The sequence below is a fragment of the Cavia porcellus genome, unplaced genomic scaffold, assembly GCF_034190915.1.
Source record: "Cavia porcellus strain 051 isolate PalLab524CR breed Dunkin Hartley unplaced genomic scaffold, mCavPor4.1 scaffold_17, whole genome shotgun sequence".
Classification (NCBI taxonomy): domain Eukaryota; kingdom Metazoa; phylum Chordata; class Mammalia; order Rodentia; family Caviidae; genus Cavia; species Cavia porcellus.
In genome coordinates this window covers 57,734,823-57,743,946 of record NW_026947500.1, presented here as the reverse complement: position 1 = coordinate 57,743,946, position 9,124 = coordinate 57,734,823, and the positions used below count along the sequence as shown (strand labels likewise).

General features: G+C 57.8%; 1 long non-coding RNA gene across 1 annotated transcript; it reads left to right on the top strand.

The window, feature by feature from the left end:
* The first annotated feature begins 1,861 nt into the window (after positions 1-1,861).
* Positions 1,862-8,192, top strand: LOC134470992 (uncharacterized). Its single transcript, XR_010040292.1, has 2 exons — positions 1,862-7,346; positions 7,618-8,192. It is a non-coding gene; the product is annotated as an uncharacterized LOC134470992 (long non-coding RNA).
* Positions 8,193-9,124: the final 932 nt, after the last annotated feature.

Below are 9,124 nucleotides of genomic sequence, written 5' to 3'. Positions count from 1 at the left end.
GTTTTAAATTAGTGATCCTTCTGCCTCAGCCTTCTGGTTAGCTGGGATCACAGTCATAACAAAGGCGCCACTCCATGGAGCACTGGGTATGTTCTGTGGATGTGGCAGCAAGCTCCCTCATGCACTGTGGACGTGGCAGGAACCTCCCTTGAATACTCCGTCAGGCCAGAGCCCCATCCCATCCCCCAGCCGCTCTCTACCTCCCTGTCCTGACTGCAGGGACCAGCAGACAAATCCTTCTGCTAACCTTGGATATGTGTCAGGTGCTGGCCTGGGGCCTGGCACCCTAGAGGGCACAGGAAGTGTTAGTCACTGCTGTTTTGGTCACTGTTGTCTGTTTTACAGCAGCTACCTTCATGCCAGGTGCCTGGCCGCACCCTTGGAACTGTGGGGGTTGGACCCCATGCCCTAAGTCGTAAAGCTACTTCCTGGTGTGAAGTCAACCCCGTTGCTGCAGTTGCAGCCTGATTGCCTGGCTCTGTGCTTAGTCCCTGTACAGCGCAGGACTGGGTGACCCTGTGCCCCCCACCACAGTTCTGCCTCCTGAGTTTCAGTATATTGATGCAGGGGTTGCTGAGCCTGAGGTGCATGGTCTTGGTGGCAAGGACGGGGCAGGGGGCCCCACATAGCATGGCAGGAGACCCCTGAGCCTAGGGTTGGGTTGTAGCAGCCGTGGACAGGAGGGGAGGCCTGTGCAGCCCCAGCCCCACGTGTACAGTCCCTGTCCTGAAGACATATCCCATTGCCCTGCCCTGCTCTGGCTTGAGTCTTCTCCGTCTCAGTGCCCCTCACCAATGCCTAGCCCTGGCCCTCAGCAGGGAATGGTAGGGGACGACAGCTTGGGGCCCTGCTTCATTGCAGCTAGAAACGCCTCCCACAGCCTGGAGCCCCTTGAGACTTCAGCCATGGGGACCTTGGGGCCACGGATGCCTGACCCCATGCCCCAAAATGCCCAGCTGTGTGTGGTACAGCTGTCACCTCCCTTGGCCTAGCTCTGCACCAGCCCCAGTCTCCCAAGGCCCATCCCTCTCCTCACACAGCTCTGCTGTGTCTCACACCTCCCCCTCAGGTCCTGTCACCATCTCCATCTCTGAACCTGTGACCCATCCTTGTGACCTTTGTCCCCACTCTCCACCTCCACCCCATCCCCTGCCCCCCATTTCCCATCCTTGTCCCCACGCAGCTCTGCATCATGGCCCTTCCTCTGGTCCTGTCACCTGCCACTGGTCCCCACTGTCACTCCTGGGGCTGCCCCTCCCCTGGCTGGCACCTCCTCCTCCTCTTCCTCTTTCCAGCCCCAGCCTTGAGCCCTGTCAGTTCATTGGGGGCTCGCTGCTGACATCTGAGCTCTTACTGTTGGGACCCAGCTGTAGGGCTCTGGCCAGGGCAAGCAGGGCTTTCTTCTTCTCTTGAGGTCACTGTGGCCTTCCTGCCACCCCCGTGTGGGGCACCGGTCCTTGTGTCCTTCCTGTGCAGGAGGCAGGAGGGCTGGGTCCTCCTCAGCCCTCTGTGCCCTTTTCCTTTTGTGGGGATTGAACTCGGCCTGGCAAGCCCTCGGAAATCCCTGCCCGGAGCTGCTCCCAGCCCCGCTGTGCCTGGTTTACCAGCCAGGGCCTCTCTGTCCTGCCCTCGCTCGGGCAGGGCCCTGTGCTCCCAGGTGCAGAGTGGCCAAAGTTAGACCAGGTGTGGAGCATCCAGCTGGGCAGACCTGGTAGCCAAGTGACTGCAGAGGCAGAGGCTGCGGGACAGTGCAGCAGGGCTGAGGGGGTGCAAGTAGGGCAGTGCCTTCAGCTCAGACTGGGCCATGTGGACCCCCAGGTGGCTGAGTTTGTCACTGCTAGGAGGTGACAAGGCTCAGGAACGGGTGTCTACCTAGCGCCCAGCTCTGGCTCTGACTCTGCCTGGAGCCTGAAGCCGTGGCCAAGGTCGCCCCCCACTTCTGTGCTGGGCTCCTCAGTGCTGATCACAAGGGGAGGCATGCAGGGCTGGTCAGGGTGAGTGACAGATGAGATGCTTATGTTTTGAACACGGTCCACTCAGGGGCCCATGTGGCAGTGACCTCCCCTCTCTGGGTGCCCTTCTGCCCCGTGGACCCTTGAGTGGCTGCACACAGAGCTGGGGACAAAGCTTAGCTTGGGCTCTGCTTTGAGAGGCAAGCAGCAGTTTGGAGCAATGCCGGTCCCCTGCAGTCCCTAGGTGCCTCAGTGCAGGAGGGTAGATGGGACTCAGAGTCCATCTGTCCTGGAGACTCTGGGTCCCAGAGGCTGCCCCTCTCAGCTGCCCAGCCCACTCGGCTGGCATCAGCTGCACAGCCTGGCTTCCTCTGCTCTGTGGGGAGGGACAGTTCAGCCCAGCCAACGGGTGGCCTGCCTGTCCTTTGCCTGTGCTGGTCGCCATGGACCCGGGGAAAGCAAACAGAGCCAGCAGGCGGGGCTGAGTGTCTGCTGGTGCGGGGGCGGCATCAACAGGGCCTGTGACTGTGTGAGTAGCAGCTGCTCAGTGGGGAGGTCACCTGCAGACGCTGGTACTGCCTTGGGGGCTGCGGATGTCCTAGTCAGTGAGTTTGGGCTGGTGGGGGAGCCATGCTTTCCTGGAGGCCCATCCACTGTGTGGGGCCAGCCCGGACCCAACACCAGGCTGTATGTCTGCTGCACTGTGAGGAGGCTGAGCCTAGGGATGCACAGGGTGCCTGGACCCTGTGTGGTCTGAAGGTGGGCCTTTGGTGGGGCACGACGCATCTGCACCTGTGAGGCTTTCGATGGAGTCTGCATAGCCTCAGCCTCGCTCCTGGCCTCGGTCTGCCTGAGTAGAATCAGTGAGTCAGTCAAGAAGCATGAAGTCCTTGGACTGCGTCCACATTGTGTGCTGTGGAGAAGGAGCCCTGGGCGTGCCCCTGCCCTCCAGGAATCAGCCCGGAAGGAGACAGGACACTACGTGCATGGACAGTGCGTGGGCCTGGGGACACTGGGTGCCTGGAGGCATGGGCCCGCATTGTGGTGGTGCCCTGGGTTGTACTCGGCCTTTGGTTGTCTTTGGAGAGGCCTGAGGCCTGCGGGGTGGGGCAGCGCCCTGGATGGCATAGAATGAAGCGAGTGTCCAAGAAGGGGCAGGTGTGGACACTGGGCTCGCACGGGGCAGGGCAGATATGGGGAGGGCCCCCATGCGGGTGGCCTCAGGGCCCTGCTCACCTCTCTGTCCACCCCTTGAGGCCTTGCCACTGCTGGTTTGATATTTTTTCATGTAAATTTATTTTTACTTTTTATGTATGTGTTTATTTTATTTTATTTTTTTGTCTTTTTCATTTTTATCGGTACCAGGGATTGAACTCACGACTGCCTGTTTGCAAGGCAGGGGCTTATGCTGCTAAGCTAAATCCCCAGCCCCGTATGTGTTTATTTTAAAGAAGAAAAAATAGAACAAAATTTCAAAACAAGGTATTAGTAGGTAACAATGGTTAATGCATTGCAAATTATTGTCAATTTATTTCTAAAAACAAGTTTCATAAAAAGAAATCTTCAGCTGAGTGTGGTGGAGCCCACCTATCATCCTGGCTTCTAGGAGACTGAGTCAGGAGGCTCACTTACCATTGAGCGGCCTAGTGAGATTCTGTCTCAGAATAAAAAATAGAAAAGGTTGGGGTCACAGGTCAGTGTGGAGGCCTGTGCCCAGTATTTCTATTTGAAACAAGGTCTCCCTATGTAGTCAGGCTTGCCTGACACTCTCAGAGATCCTCCTGCCTCAGCCTCTCTAGTGCTAAGATTACTCCCCTGCACCATCATGCCTGGCTCTCTCATCTTTTGTTTTTGTGATTCAACACCTGGGATGTTATGAGCGAGGTTTGTTTTGGCCCCAAGTTCTCAGGCCAGAAAGGTGTGGCAGGGTCCTCGGGAGTAAGGACAGAGGACCTAGCCCTTCACCCTGTAGCACTGGGCACCAAGTCAACCCTGTCCCACAAGATCTGTTCACCTTCAGGTTCTGGAGGAAGACCTGATGCATGTGGGACGGAGCCCAGGAGCCCCACTTCTGTTTGGCTGCCCAAAGTGCCACAGCTCTGTGGCTTTGGGGGACAAACCTAGGGCAGAGGCTGTGGTCTCTAGGATGGAGGACTCTGCTCCCCACCCCGGCAGCCTCCTGGTTGGAGTCCTGTCCCGTGATCACAAGATCGGAAGAGAGTGGTCACCTCGTGACCCTTGGTCATCGCAGTCTGCCAGAGGCTGGGGTGGGGACGGGTGGGTGGAGCTGCGGCAGGAGAGGACAGGAGGGGATGGCTGCTGAGCCATCTGCCCTCAGGGGCTGGACACAGCAGCCCGGGATCCTGGTTTCCTGTTTGGCCTGGCACCGGCCAAGGTCCCCTCCCCTTCTGCCTCCTCCCCAGGATCTGCTTCCTCCTTTGAGACACAGGGCTGTAGGGGCAGGGGGCGGGAGGAGGGTCACAGCCCCAGCCCCTTGGGCCTGGAAAGCTGGGGTGCGGTCTCAGCCTGCTGCTCCTTGTTCCTTGGCTCTGCAAGGGGAGGGGAGGTCAGGTTGGGCAGAGACCTAGGGAGCAGAGCAGCAGCTGCCCTGCTCCGGGGAAGGGGAGAAGGGTAGAGAAGCCTTGGTGGGGGGGCGGTAAATGCCAGAAACTATGGCAAAGGGCTCAGACAGGGTGATGGGCAGTGGTGGGCAGCAGGGGCGCACTTTGGATGAGGTTGTGGGTTGGCCCCAGCCCAAGGAAGAGCTGTAGCTGCTGGCCTCAGGGTACAGACCTGAATCAAAGGGCTGGGCTGCAGGAGGGAGGAGGAGGAGCCTAGAGTGGTGGGACCAACCCCTCGTTCCCCTGGTGGTGACTGGTCCTCCTCCCCATCCCCAGCAGCCACCAGAGCCCGAGTCCATAGGCAGCCTGATCTCAGACTGGAAACTAACAGCCAACCCAGCCTTTGTTTCTCCATCTCAGTTATCTGCAGGGTTTCATCACATCAGGCAAAGCCGTGGGAGCCTCTTCCCCTCCTCTGTCTCCCCGAGCAGGGACCCACCCTGGTGCTTGGCGGACAGCCAGCACCTGGTCCGTCCTGGAGGACAAGGCCAGGTGGTCTTGAGACCCCCAGTCACTTCCACATCAGCACTGCCTAACCCAGTGTCTCTCTCAGGGAACTTTGCTCACTGTTTAAGCAAAAGCCAACCCATTCCTGTCCACCCCTAAGGGAAGACTTGGAAAATTAGGAGTAGAGAGGAGGTGTGCAGGGCCTTGGGAGCAGAAATTTCCAGAATAGAAGATGAAAGCACAATTAAAAGCCTCTCTCCAGCCTAAGGTGCCGTTTAAATACAATGGGTCCCAGACCTGAAGATCTCAACCTGCACCCGCATGCACCTGCCAAAGAGTTTGTATCCAGACTCAACAAAAAGAAGCCAGCCCGCAAAAAACAGGCTTAAGCTCTGGTGGGTATCCCGAAAGAGAACTCTGGGGCAGCAGCATGCAAGGAAACGCTCTCAGCACTGCTGAGAGAGGAGGGCAGACGAAGGCCACGAAGGCCATGGGAGATACTGACCCCTGTGGGGTGTGTGGAGACGGTGCTGCCCCAGCTTCCCTCCTGGTGAATCTGCTCCCCAGAGACCAGCGCCTGTGCGAAAGAAAGGGTGTGCAAAGTCCAGGGAGTTTTCTGCCTTGACACCCACGGCCCATGGAGGCCTGGAGAACCTTGATGGCAAGTCCATGCCTCCGAGGATGAGCAATCAGAAGATCCCTGCCTGCTTCATGGATGCAGAGCTGAGTGGTTGGTAAAGCAGCTCCACCATGGGTCCTGTCAGGTGGGGCGTGACAGGCAGGTGCTCAGGGGGCTTCTGGGGAGCTGGGGGTCCCCTGTCTGGGCTGGGTGCCCATGGGTGCCTGCAAGTGAAAGTGGCCAAGCAACTCATCAGGGTGAGTATTTTGTACTCTTACTGAGTACATATTAGACTTCTGCCAGATATGTCCATGGAAGCAATCATAATTTACTGGACAAACATGCTTTTTATTTACTGATTTATTTCTGGCTCTTTTTTTTTTTTTTTTTTTTTTTGAGATAGGGCCTCGCTCTGCAGTTCAGGCTGAATTTGAACTCACTTGGAGCCCAGGCTGGCCTCAGAGATCCTCCTGCCTCAGCCTCCCGAGTGCCACCTTGCCTGGCTTCTCTCACTTTAGAAAGGACAGAAGGCTACAGAGGACAGCTTGTCTCACAGTGGTGGGAGAAGGACAGGGACTTGAATCTACCGTGTCTGTATGGTTAGGGATCCTGAGCGTATTCCCTGGTGCAGCATGCAGGTTTCCTGACTTGCTTCCCCAAGCACCAGAGGCTGAAGGCACTGCTCTCAGTGGGTCGCACCATGGCCCTGAAATCCCAGGAATCATCGGTCTCACCCTCTTGAAATCCAGACACAGACTGAGGCTCCACCCTATGAGCTTGAGTCACTGGATCAGAGCCTGGGGCCCTGCCCGCCCCGTGTCCCCACAGCCAGGCGGTTAGGCCTTCCTGGAGGAGTGTGGAGGCCGGGAGTTGGTGTGAGCCCAGCTTAGCTCCTCTAGCCTGGGAGGCGCCTGGGCAGTGAGCTGAGGCCTCCGGTTCCCAGCCTGCCTGCATGCAGTGAACACAGTGCCCACCTCACAGCAGCCTGACATGCATTCTTGGTGGTGGCTGTGTGTACCTGCCGGGTGCCGTTTCCTCCCGGGCCCCACAGAGGCATAGACAGCACCTTCCTCCTCTGGGCCGACCTGTGTTGCTTTAATAATGTGGTTGGGGCAGAGTACTTTACAAAGGAAAGGGTTTTGTTCAGCTCACAGCTCTGGGGGTTCAGAGCACTGCGTCTCCATGATGGGTGGGAGGGGACCAGGTCAGGCACAGTGGGCCTGCTTTTTCCTGGCCACTGTCTAGAGTAGAGGGGACAGAACGCGTCCAAAGGTTTGGACAAAGCTCCTTCCAGGGCAGCACCACAGCCCAGTCACCTGCACAGATGCCCATGCCCCAACAGCCCCCAGCACTCCCTGGACTGGGCCACGCCACATGCACTGGACGTGAGGTTCTGCTCAGTGGTTGCCTACTGAGGGCCAGGTGGAGTCTGGCACCAGAGAGGCTAGAGGTTGCATGGGGTGGGCCAGGTCACAGGTGGGTCTGAGGCCCTGAGGGACACTGAAGTGAGAAGGGTCAAAGGTGGCCAGGCACAGGGAGAGGGCTGAGGGCTGGGAGCTGAGATGGGTACATGGGAGCAAGGGGTGGGCGCCAGGGGAAGGCCAGGGCCCTGGAGTCATGAAGCTGCTGCTTGGTCCCTGGAAAAAAGGCAGAGGAGAGAGCCAATCTGGAGAGACCGGGATTGGAGTCCCCATGTACGGAGCGCAGGTGGGCACTGTCTGGGCACAGAGGGGCACAGTGGGGCTGCCTCAAGGCCGTGGGAGGCCTTAGCTGCCTTGCCTCGCCTCAGAGTCGTTGTCACGTGGGGTTCCTGAGAACACTCTGTCCCTAGCATGAGCTTTCTTGAGAGGTGGGTCCACACCCAAAGGGGTCAGCAGCTGTAGCTCAACTCCCCCCGCCCAGACTTTGTCCCGTACCCAGGTTTATGGGATGTGCAAACAGGTTTTGAATATAAACCCCTGCGCTGTTTGTTTTGCAGGGCTGTCCCAGCGGCCAGGAAGAAAACCGCCTCTCCGAATGTTGTTTGGTGACTGTTGTTTGGAGCATTGTTCTAAAAATGGGAAATGACAGGGCCACCGTGCCAAAGGAAGCTAACTCCTGCCTCCTTGAAGGCTGCCTCCCCAGGCGGCTTTCCCTATGGCAGGGTTACAGCCCACATCCCTGGTGGGAGGCAGGGCTCACGGGTCCACCAGGCAGCATGGGTGTGGGTTCGGGCTGCCCTCATGCACAGCCCCCTCCCCCAGTTGCTGGCCAGTGCTGTCCCCTCCCTGCTCCTCAGAGCCCTGGGCGGTGGCCCTGGGCAGCCGGCTGTCTCCTCCCTCCTCCAGAGTCATGTGTGGCGCACGTCCTTGGGGGGCTGAAAACCCCAGCCCAGCCACCAACACACTTCTTTTGGTACATGGCTTTCCTAAGTATTTTGTACTGCGGAAGTGGGGTGTGCTCTGACATTCTTATTCTGTGGGCTAGACTGGAGACGATTTGGGGGTCACTTGGTTAATAGTTAACATCTACCAATATGGCTGTAGTTGCATAATAATCAGGCCCTGAAACTGATCAAGTGTGAATGAGTACGTGTCAAATGGATTTGTGGTTTAGGAAGAAGCTGGTGTTGTAAGCTGATTTCATCTTCATCCAGAAACAGAAAGCAGCCTCAACTATGGCCCAGGGAGCCCACACCTTGTGGCATTTGGGTGGAACTTCCTGCCCGTGCTGCGGGTGGATTTCTCAGGCGGCGGTGGCTAGGGATCCTGGGAGTCTTTCTGGGCCCTGGAGTCTTCTCTCTGGGACTTCTCAAGGACCACCCCGGTCCTGCTGGGGAGCAGGGTCCTGCCTTGGTTCGGGGACTTGGCTTCTCCCAGCCTCATGTGTGGGGTCCTGGTCACAAGGTTTGCATGCCAGCAGCTTTCCTTCCTTTTGCTCACCTGGATTTTCTAAATTCTGTACACGATGTACAGTGAGATAACAAACAGGGGGTTCCTGTCTTGGAGAGGGTGACAGAAGCAGATGGGAGGAAGGGAGCCTGGGATAGAGGAGCCCTAGAGCCATCTGGAAGGGGCCCAGTTAAAGGAGAAACTGTAATAAGGAATAAACCGTGCAGGCTGGGTGTGGCAGTGCATGCTTGTAAACCCAGCACTTGGCGGGGCTAAGACAGGAGGTTTGCCCTGAGTTCAGAGTTAGCCTAGGCTTCATAGTGAGACTCTGTCTCAGAAAAAGGAGGGTGAGCATTCAGTTCCATAAGTCCTAGTGTGGTCTGGTGATGAACACTGGGTCAGGCTTTTCAGGGCCTCTGGGCAATGAGCACAGTGAGTCTGCCCAGCTGACTCAAGCAGCTTGTGGCCAGGCCCTGAAGCGCACCTGGGGCCGGCTTCCCAGGACAGCAGTGACTGAGGCCCTGCAGGAAGCAGGCGCAGGGACTAGGAGCAAAGCTCAAGGCCAGTGTTTGGTTCTTGGGACGAGTGCTCAGGAAGGTGCGCAGCTGAGACCCT